This window comes from Lepus europaeus, chromosome 3 (genome assembly GCF_033115175.1).
Source record: "Lepus europaeus isolate LE1 chromosome 3, mLepTim1.pri, whole genome shotgun sequence".
NCBI classification, from domain to species: Eukaryota; Metazoa; Chordata; class Mammalia; order Lagomorpha; family Leporidae; genus Lepus; species Lepus europaeus.
In genome coordinates, this window is record NC_084829.1 from 104,001,367 (window position 1) to 104,011,232 (window position 9,866).

Here is a 9,866-nt window from a genome sequence, read left to right on the forward strand (position 1 = left end):
CCCAACCGGGACTAGAACCCGGTGTACCGGTGCCTCAAGGCGGAGGATTAGCCTGTTAAGCCATGGCGCCGGCCTGAAAGGGAATTTCAAAAAGATATGTAATAAGAAAGACTACTTGGAGCTGGAGGTGTGGTGCACCGGGCTAAGCCTCTGTCTACAGCATTGGCATCCCATATGGGCAGCAGTTCAAGTCCCAGCTGCTCCACTTCTGATCCAGCTCTCTGCTATGGCCTGGGAAGGCAGTGGAAGATGGCCCTGTGCCTGCAGAAGCTCCTGGCTCCTGGATTCAGATTGGCCCAGCCCCAGCCATTGCAGCCCTTTGGTGACTGAACCACCAGCAGCAGATGGAAGATCTCTCTCTCTCTCTCTCTCTCTCTCTCTCTCTCTCTCCCTCTCTCTCATACCACCTTTCAAATAAATAAAATAAATCTTTTTTAAAATGTAAGACAGACTAGTTGTACCCAATAACCCAATGGAAGGAAGAAGGCATGATTTCGGGTTTTTCCTTCCATGGAACCAGAGTTGGGTGACTACTGGGTAATGCTCTCTCAGAGTTGCAGATAGAGTCCACACAAGCAACAGCCCTGCAAACATAATGATAGCTTGGGGAGTTCTTCAGGCAGGGACCAAAGGCTGCTGTGCAGTCCTGTGTATCTGTAATGCAGTTAACACACCAGCCGGACCTGTTTCCCGAATGCAGGGTGACCTTTTTGTCCTTTAAAGATGTAAAGAATGCCAGAGACATGTAAAAAAAAAAAAAAAAGGCCATGGAAGGCACCATTGATGGTTCACTGAGAAATCCTACGGTGATTGTCGATCTGTTTCAGATACTTGTGGCAGCAAACACAGCCGTCCACCTCCACAAACTGGCAAAAATGAAGACGAGAACCCAGTCTACAGAAATTATTTTCAACCTTTCCCCAAACAATAGTATTTCAGAAGCTTTGAAAATATTTGGTTATCTCCAGAAATGATACTTCAATTCTAATTGTTTACGTTAAAGAGAGAGAAAAACAAATAAATCAGGAACATATAATATCTCAAGTGGAAGGGCAACAGGTTTCTCTGGAAAATCTTTCTGGAATAACAAAGATTACAGAAGTCAAAAAGATATATAAACCGTCATCACAAGAATAAAGTACCAGGACATGATTAGATGGGATCGTTTGTAGAATGTCAACAAAAGACGTTTTGTGAAATGTCAGAAACGCCAACAGAAAATTTCAGCATTAAAGACAATACTGATTAAAATACTTATGCTTGGAAATAAATTGTATTGACTTAAAAAAAAGACAATACTGATTTTTCTTTTTTTATGAATAAATTAATGTATATTAATTGTGTGAAATTTTAAAACACAGAATGGTATAAAAAGAAAAGAAAGGCTACTCCTATTTGTTCTTCTTTTAAAAGATACTCACTCACTATTATTATTGCCTGCTAGCCTTCCACTTCTATTTAAATATATCTTATTTTTATGTAATTGGAATAAAAACTGCAGCCACCTATTGAACCCTTACAGTGTACTAGGTTCTTAATTCAGTAATTCTCTGGCCAGCAGTCCACATCCCTCCCCATTCTGCATGCCCTCCAAGGCCTCTGGATCCTGCTTCTAAGTGTTTTGCATGTAGAATTCATTCACTCCTATCAGCAACTTTAAGAGGTAGATACTGCTTTTACCACTGTTCATTTATTTACTTCAATTTGTAATTCTTAGTCTTTTCCTTTATAAAGCAACTACATAAGCAATTATTTACAAAATTATGTTGGTGGATATATGATGTGTAAAGATGTAACTTGTGGGGCCAATGCTGTGGCACAGTGAGTTGAGTCCCTAGCCTGCAGAGCCGGCATCCTTGGTGGGTGCCCGTTTGAGTCCCGGCTGCTCCACTTTGAATCCAGCTCTCTGCTGTGACCTAGGAGGGCAGCAGAGGATTGGCTCAAGTACTCGGACACCTGTGCCTATGTGGGTGACCTGGAGGAGGCTCCTGGCACCTGACTTCAGATCGGCTTAGCTCCGGCCATTGTGGGTGTTTGGGGAGTGAGCCAATGAATGGAGGACCTCTCTCACTTTGCCTCTCTGTAACTCTTTCAAATGAATGAAGTGAATCTTTAAAAAAATGTAACTTACATGACAATAACACCATGAAGAGAGTGGTTGGAACCATACTGAACAGACGTTTTATATTCTATTGAAATTAAGTTAACATTAACCCAAACTAGATTGTTTGAAAATGCTAATTGTAATCCTCAGGGCAACCACTAAGAAGAGAACTCAAAAAACATAAAGACTTAGAGTGGCACCCTAAAAAATACCAATTTAACACAATAGGAAGGCAGTGATGGAGAAGTTAGAGGAAGCAAAGTCAGGAAGACATGAAAAATAGCATGGCAGAAACAAACCCACTTTATCGGTTATTACAGTAAGTGTAGAGAGAGACAGCTCTTCTACCTGGAGACAACCACGTGCTGTTTACAAGAAGCATACTTTATGTGCAGAGAAGCAAAGAGATTAAGAATAAAAGGATGGAGGCTAATGGGTACAGTGGGGTAAGCCACACTTGTGACACTAGCTTCCCATATCAGAGTGCTGATTTGAGTCCCGGCTGCTCCACTTCTGATCCATATTCTTGTTAATGTACCTGGGAAGGCGGTGGAAGACAGTCCCTGCCACCCATGTGAGAGACCTGGGTGGAGTTCCTAGCCCCTGGCTTCAGCCTGGCCCAGACCTACCTGTTGTGGCCATTTGAAGAATGAATCAGCGGATGGAAGACCTCTCTAGTTCACTCTGTGTGTGTGTGTATGTGTGTGTGAGTGTTTGTCATACTGCCTTTCAAATGAATAAATAAATCTTTTTTAAAAAGGAAAAATATGCAAATAGTAGTAAGAAGAGAGCTAGAGTGGCCACACTAATATCAGACACAGAAACTGTTGAGACAAAGGACATTTTGTAAGACAAGGGCCATCCAAGAAGATGGAACTATTACATATGCACCAATTAGGAGGGCCCCAAAATACTTGAAGCAAAAACTTACAGAATTGAAAACAGAAATAGACCATTAAGCAATAATACTTAGAGACTCCAGTACTTCACTTTCAATAATGGATAGAACAGACACAAGATCCACAGGGAAATAGAAGATGGGGGTCAGTGCTCTGGCATAGTAGGTTAGGACTCTGCCTGCAGTGCTGGCATCCCATATGGGTGCCAGTTTGAGTCCCGACTGCTCTTCTTCTGATCCATCTGTGTTAATGGCCTGGGAAAGTAGTAGAAGATGCCCAAGTGCTTGTGCCCCTGCACCTGCGAGGGAGACCTGGAAGAAGCTCCTGTCTTCAGATGGGCCCAGCTCCAACTGTTGTGGCCATTTGGAGAGTGAACCAGCAGATGGAAGATGTTTCTCCCTCTCCCTCTCTCGCTAACTCCACCTCTCAAATAAATAAATAAGGTCTTTAAAAAAAAACATAATGATAGTTTTACCCCCAAAAGTTGGGGCATAGCTGAGAGGGAAAGTTCAAGAATTTCAGAATAAGACATTCAAAAGATAACGGAGTAACTCTCAGGGTAATACAGTTATCACAGACGAGTACAAAGGTACTGTCTGCCTCCTAAGGAAATGTGCTAGAAAAACTCATGGAATCAGGATGGAAGAACATGCTGGAGAACTGGTGGAGATAAGGGTAGCCAGAGCTACAAGGGACCCAAGAAGAACAAAAATAGAGGTTGCATCAAGACCTAAAGCAGGTGTTCATCCGAGTGGTGGGAACATGTAACAAGAAAGATGAGGAAGACACCATGTTTGAACAAGAGTGCTTGGAAAGATTCAAAACTTGATGAAGCTTTATGAAACTTTTAGAAGTTTTATGTCTTCTACTACAGGAGAGATTCCAAGAGATAAATTATAAAGGAATGTGTACAAAACAATGATCTGATTCATAAAGCATTGGAAAAGTAAAAGGAAAGAAGGGATGCAATTACAGGACATAGAGCAAACTTAGAGAAGAGGGACCAAAAGGAAAAGCAGGTTGTTCTAGTGAAACTGGAAAAAGGACCTCTATACGTTCTCCCCTCCACAAAAGCAATAAGAGGATTGTCAGAATCACTTCTGCAGCTAAATTTATTCTGAAGTACTTTGTGCTCATTGATGTTATCACAGATGGAATTTTTTAAAGATTTATTTAGCTGGAAGGAAGAGTGAGAGAGGGAGAGACAAAGAGAGTAATCCTCCCTGTGCTGTCACTCCCCAAATGGCCGCAATGGCTGGGGGCTGGGCCAGGCCAAAGCCAGGAGCCTGGAACTCCATTTGGGTCTCCCATGTGGGTGCATGGACCTCAGTATTTGGGCCATTTTCCACAGCTTTCCTAGGTACATGGGAGCTGGATCAGAAGTGGAGCAAGGGCCAGCACTGGGCATAGCGGGTAAAGCCACCACTTGCAGGTGTCCCATAAGGGCGCTGGTTCAAGGGTTCAAGTCCCAGCTGTTCCACTTCCAATCCAGCTCCCTCCTAATGTATCTGGGAAATCCCAATGCTTGGGCCCCTGCACCCACACAGGAGACCCGGATAAAGCTCCTGGCTCCTGGCTTGGGCCTGGCCCAGTCCCAGACATTACAGCCATTTGGGGAGTGAATCAGCTGATAGAAAGTCTCTCTCTCTCTCTCTCTCTCTCTCTCTCTCTGCCTTTCCCTCTCCCTCTCCCTTTCCTTCTCTGTAATGTTGCTTTTAAAATCTTTAAAAAAAAAAAAAAAGGAAGGAAGTGGAGCAGCCAGGACACGAACCAGTGCTTATATCGGATGCTGGTGTAGCAGGCAGTGGCTTAACATGCTATTCTGTAACACTGGCCCATAAATGGAATTTTTAAATTTTCACTTTTGGATTGCTCATTGTGAAGGAACAGAAACAGTGTTAACTTTTGTATATTGAGTTTGTATCTTGCAAACTTGCTGAACTCATATATAATCTTTAGTAGTTAATAAATTTGAGGGTATGTCTTTGGATCTTAGGATCAAGTCATCTGGAAGTAGAGACAGATTTTTTTTTCTTTGAAGTCTGGGTTTCTTTTATTTATTTATTCATTTATTTTTATTGCTAGCTACACTTTACGGGGGGGAGCTTCATTATTTATTTTTCTTCACTGCTTGCCATAGATAGAACCTCCAATATGTTTTTTTTTTAAAGATTTATTTATTTATTTGAAAAGCAGAGTTACAGAGAGAGAAGGAGAGAGAGACCATCCACCTGCTGGTTCACTCCCTAATGGCCTGGGTTGGGCCAGGCTGAAGCCGGGAGCCAGAAGCTTCTTCCAAGTCTCCCACAAGGGTTCAGCAGCCCAAGGACTTGGGCCATCTTCCACTGCTTTCCCAGGCATATTAGCAGCGTGCTGAATTGGAATTGGAGCAGTAAGGATTCAAATTTGGTGCCCATATGGGATAGTGGCATCATAGGCTTTGGCTTAACCCACTGTGCTACAGCACCAGCCTCTCCAATGTGATTTTGAATAGCAGTGGCAAAGGCAGTTTCTGATCTTGTTTCTTTTTACTGATCCTAGAAGGAAAGCCTTCAGACAGAGACATCCTAGTACAGGAAGCTCATAGAACTCCTAGTAAACATGACCAAAAGAGATCCTCACCACGACACGTTGTAATCAAACTCACCACAGTGAAACATAAAGAAAAGATTCTAAAATGTGCAAGAGAGAAACGTCAGATTACTCTCAGAGGTTCTCCAATTAGACTCACAGCAGACTTCTCATCAGAAACCCTACAAGCTAGAAGGGAATGGCAAGACATAGCCCAGGTACGAAGAGAGAAAAACTGCCAGCCAAGAATATTATATCCTGCAAAGCTCTCATTTGTGAATGAAGGTGAAATAAAGACCTTTCATAGCAAACAGAAATTGAAAGAATTTGTTGCCACTCGTCCAGCCCTGCAAAAGATGCTTAAAGATGTGTTACACACAGAAACACAGAAACATGGTCATCAATATGAAAGAAGGTAAAGGAAGGAAACCTCACAGCAAAAGATCACAGGAAGTTCAAAACACATATTAGAAAATATCTTTGGCAAACGGCAGGGCAAAGTTACTACTTATCAATAGTCACATTGAACGTTAATGGTCTGAACTGTCCAGTTAAAAGACACAGATTGGCTGATGGGGTTAAGGAACAAAACCCTTCTATTTGTTGCTTACAAGAAACACATCTTTCCAACAAAGATGCATACAGACTGAAAGTGAAAGGCTGGAAAAAGATATACCATGCCAACAGAAATGAAAAAAGAGCGGGCATAGCCATCTTAATATCGGACAACATAAACTTTACCACAAAAATGTTAAGAGAGACAAAGAGCGGCACTGTATCATGATTGAGGGATCAATTGAACAGGAAGATATAACGATTATCAATGTATATGCACCTAATTACAGGGCACTGGTTTATTTAAAAGATTTGTTAAGGGACTTAAAGGGAGACTTAGACTCCAATACAATAGTACTGGGGGACTTCAATACTTCACTCTCAGAAATAGACAGATCAACAGGACAGAAGATCAACAAGGAGACAGTAGATTTAAATGACACTATTGCCCAAATGGATCTAACAGATATCTACAGAACTTTTCATCCTATACATAAAGAATTTACATTCTTCTAGGCAGTACATGGAACCATCACAAGTATTGACCACATACTAGGCCATAAAGCAAGTCTCAGCAAATTCAAAAGAATTACAATCATACGATGCAGCTTCTCAGACCATAAAGGAATGAAGTTGGAAATTAGCAACTCAGGAATCTCTAGAGCATATGCAAACACATGGAGATTGAACAACATGCTCCTGAAAGAACAATGGGTCATAGAAGAAATCAAAAGAGAAATCAAAAACTTTCTGGAAGTAAATGAGGATAACAGCACAACATACCAAAACTTATGGGATACGGCATAAGCAGTGTTAAGAGGAAAGTTTATATCAATAGGTGCCTACATCAAGAAATTGGAAAGGCACCAAATAGATGAGCTTTCAATTCATCTCAAGGATCTAGAAAATCTGCAGCAAACCAGACCCAAATCTAGAAGAAGAGAAATAATTAAAATCAGAGAAGAAATCAACAGGATTGAATCCAAAAAAAAAATTACAAAAAATTAGCCAAACAAGGAGCTGGTTTTTTGAAAAAATAAACAAAATTGACACCCCATAGGCCCAACTAACTAAAAAAAAGAAGAGAAAAGACCCAAATCAATAAAATCAGAGATGAAAAAGGAAACATAACAACAGACACCACAGAAATTAAAAAAATCAGAAATTACTACAAGGACTTGTATGCCAGCAAACAGGGAAATCTATCAGAAATGGATAGATTCCTGGACACATGCAACCTACCTAAATTGAACCAGGAAGACATAGAATTCCTAAACAGACCCATAACTGAGACAGAAATTGAAACAGTAATAAAGTTCCTCCCAACAAAGAAAAGCCCAGGACCAGATGGATTCACTGCTGAATTCTACCAGACATTTAAAGAAGAACTAACTCCAATTCTTCTCAAACTATTCAGAACAATGGAAAAAGAGGGAGTCCTCCCAAATTCTTTCTATGAAGCCAGCATCACCTTAATTCCTAAGCCGGAAAAAAGATGCAGCATTGAAAGAGAATTACAGACGAATATCCCTGATGAACATAGATGCAAAAATCCTCAATAAAATTCTGGCCAATAGAATGCAACAACACATCAGAAAGATCATCCACCCAGACCAAGTGGGATTTATCCCTGGTATGCAGGGATGGCTCAATGTTCACAAAACAATCAATGTGATACACCACATTAACAGACTGCAGAAGAAAAACCATATGATTATCTCAATAGATGCAGAGAAAGCATTCGATAAAATACAACACCCTTTCATGATGAAAACTCTAAGCAAACTGGGAATGGAAGGAACATTCCTCAATATAATCAAAGCAATTTATGAAAAACTCACGGCCAACATCCTATTGAATGGGGAAAAGTTGGAAGCATTTCCACTGAGATCTGGTACCAAGCATGGATGCCCATTCTCACCATTGCTATTCAATATAGTTCTCAACATTTTAGCCAGAGCTATTAGGCAAGACAAAGAAATTAAAGGGATACAAATTGGGAAGGAAGAACTCAAACTCTTCCTCTTTGCAGATGATATGATTCTTTATTTAGGGGATCCAAAGAACTCTTCTAAGAGACTATTGCAACTCATAGAAGAGTTTGGCAAAGTAGCAGGATATAAAATCAATGCACAAAAATCAACAGCCTTTGTATACACAGGCAATGCCACAGCTGAGGAAGAACTTCTAAGATCGATCCCATTCACAATAGCTACAAAAACAATCAAATACCTTGGAATAAACTTAACCAAGGACGTTAAAGATCTCTATGATGAAAATTACAAAACCTTAAAGAAAGAAATAGAAGAGGATACCAAAAAATGGAAAAATCTTCCATGCTCATGGATTGGAAGAATCAATATCATCAAAATGTCCATTCTCCCAAAAGCAATTAATACATTCAATGCAATACCAATCAAAATACTGAAGACATTCTTCTCAGATCTGGAAAAAATGATGCTGAAATTCATATGGAGAAACAGGAGACCTTGAATAGCTAAAGCAATCTTGTACAACAAAAACAAAGCTGCAGGCATCACAATACCAGATTTCAGGACATACTACAGGGAGTTGTTATTAAAACAGCATGGTACTGGTACAGAAACAGATGGATAGACCAATGGAACAGAATAGAAACACCAGAAATCAATCCAAACATCTACAGCCAACTTATATTTGATCAAGGATCCAAAACCAATCCCTGGAGTAAGGACAGTCTATTCAATAAATGGTGCTGGGAAAATTGGATTCCCATATGCAGAATCATGAAGCAAGACCCCTACCTTTCATGTTACATGAAAATTCACTCAACATGGGTTAAAGACTTAAATCTAAGACCTGACACCATCAAATTATTAGAGAGCATTGGAGAAACCCTGCAAGATATAGGTACCAGCAAAGACTTCTTGGAAAAGACCCCAGAAGCACAGGCAGTCAAAGCCAAAATTAACTATTGGGATTGCATCAAATTGAGAAGTTTCTGTACTTCAAAAGAAACAGGAAAGTGAAAAGGCAACCGACAGAATGGGAAAAAATATTTGCAAACTATGCAACAGATAAATGGTTGATAACCAGAATCTACAAAGAAATCAAGAAACTCCACAACATCAAAACAACCCACTTAAGAGATGGGCCAAAGACCTCAATAGACATTTTTCAAAAGAGGAAATCCAAATGGCCAACAGACACATGACAAAATGTTCAGGATCACTAGCAATCAGGGAAATGCAAATAAAAACCACAATGAGGTTTCACCTCACCCCGGTTAGAATGGCTCACATTCAGAAATCTACCAACAATAGATGCTGGTGAGGATGTGGGGAAAAAGGAACACTAACTCACTGTTGGTGGGAATGCAAACTGGTTAAGCCACTATGAAGTCAGTCTGGAGATTCCTCAGAAACATGAATATAACCCTACCATACAACCCAGCCATCCCACTACTTGCAATTTACCCAAAGGAAATTAAATTGGCAAACACAAAAGCTGTCTGCACATTAATGTTTATTGCAGCTCAATTCACAATAGCTAAGACCTGGAACCAACCCAAATGCCCATCAACAGTAGACTGGATAAAGAAATTATGGGACATGTACTCTATAGAATACTATACAGCAGTCAAAAACAATGAAATCCGGTCATTTGCAACTAGATGGAGGAATCTGGAAAACATTATGCTGAGTGAATTAAGCCAGTCCCAAAAGGACAAATATCATATGTTCTCCCTGATCGGTGAC

The 9,866-nt window shown here is 40.4% G+C and overlaps 1 pseudogene; it reads left to right on the forward strand.

Annotated features, from left to right (window-relative positions):
* Window positions 1–659: 659 nt before the first annotated feature.
* On the forward strand, window positions 660–1,197 carry LOC133757034 (EKC/KEOPS complex subunit TPRKB-like; annotated as a pseudogene).
* Window positions 1,198–9,866: the final 8,669 nt, after the last annotated feature.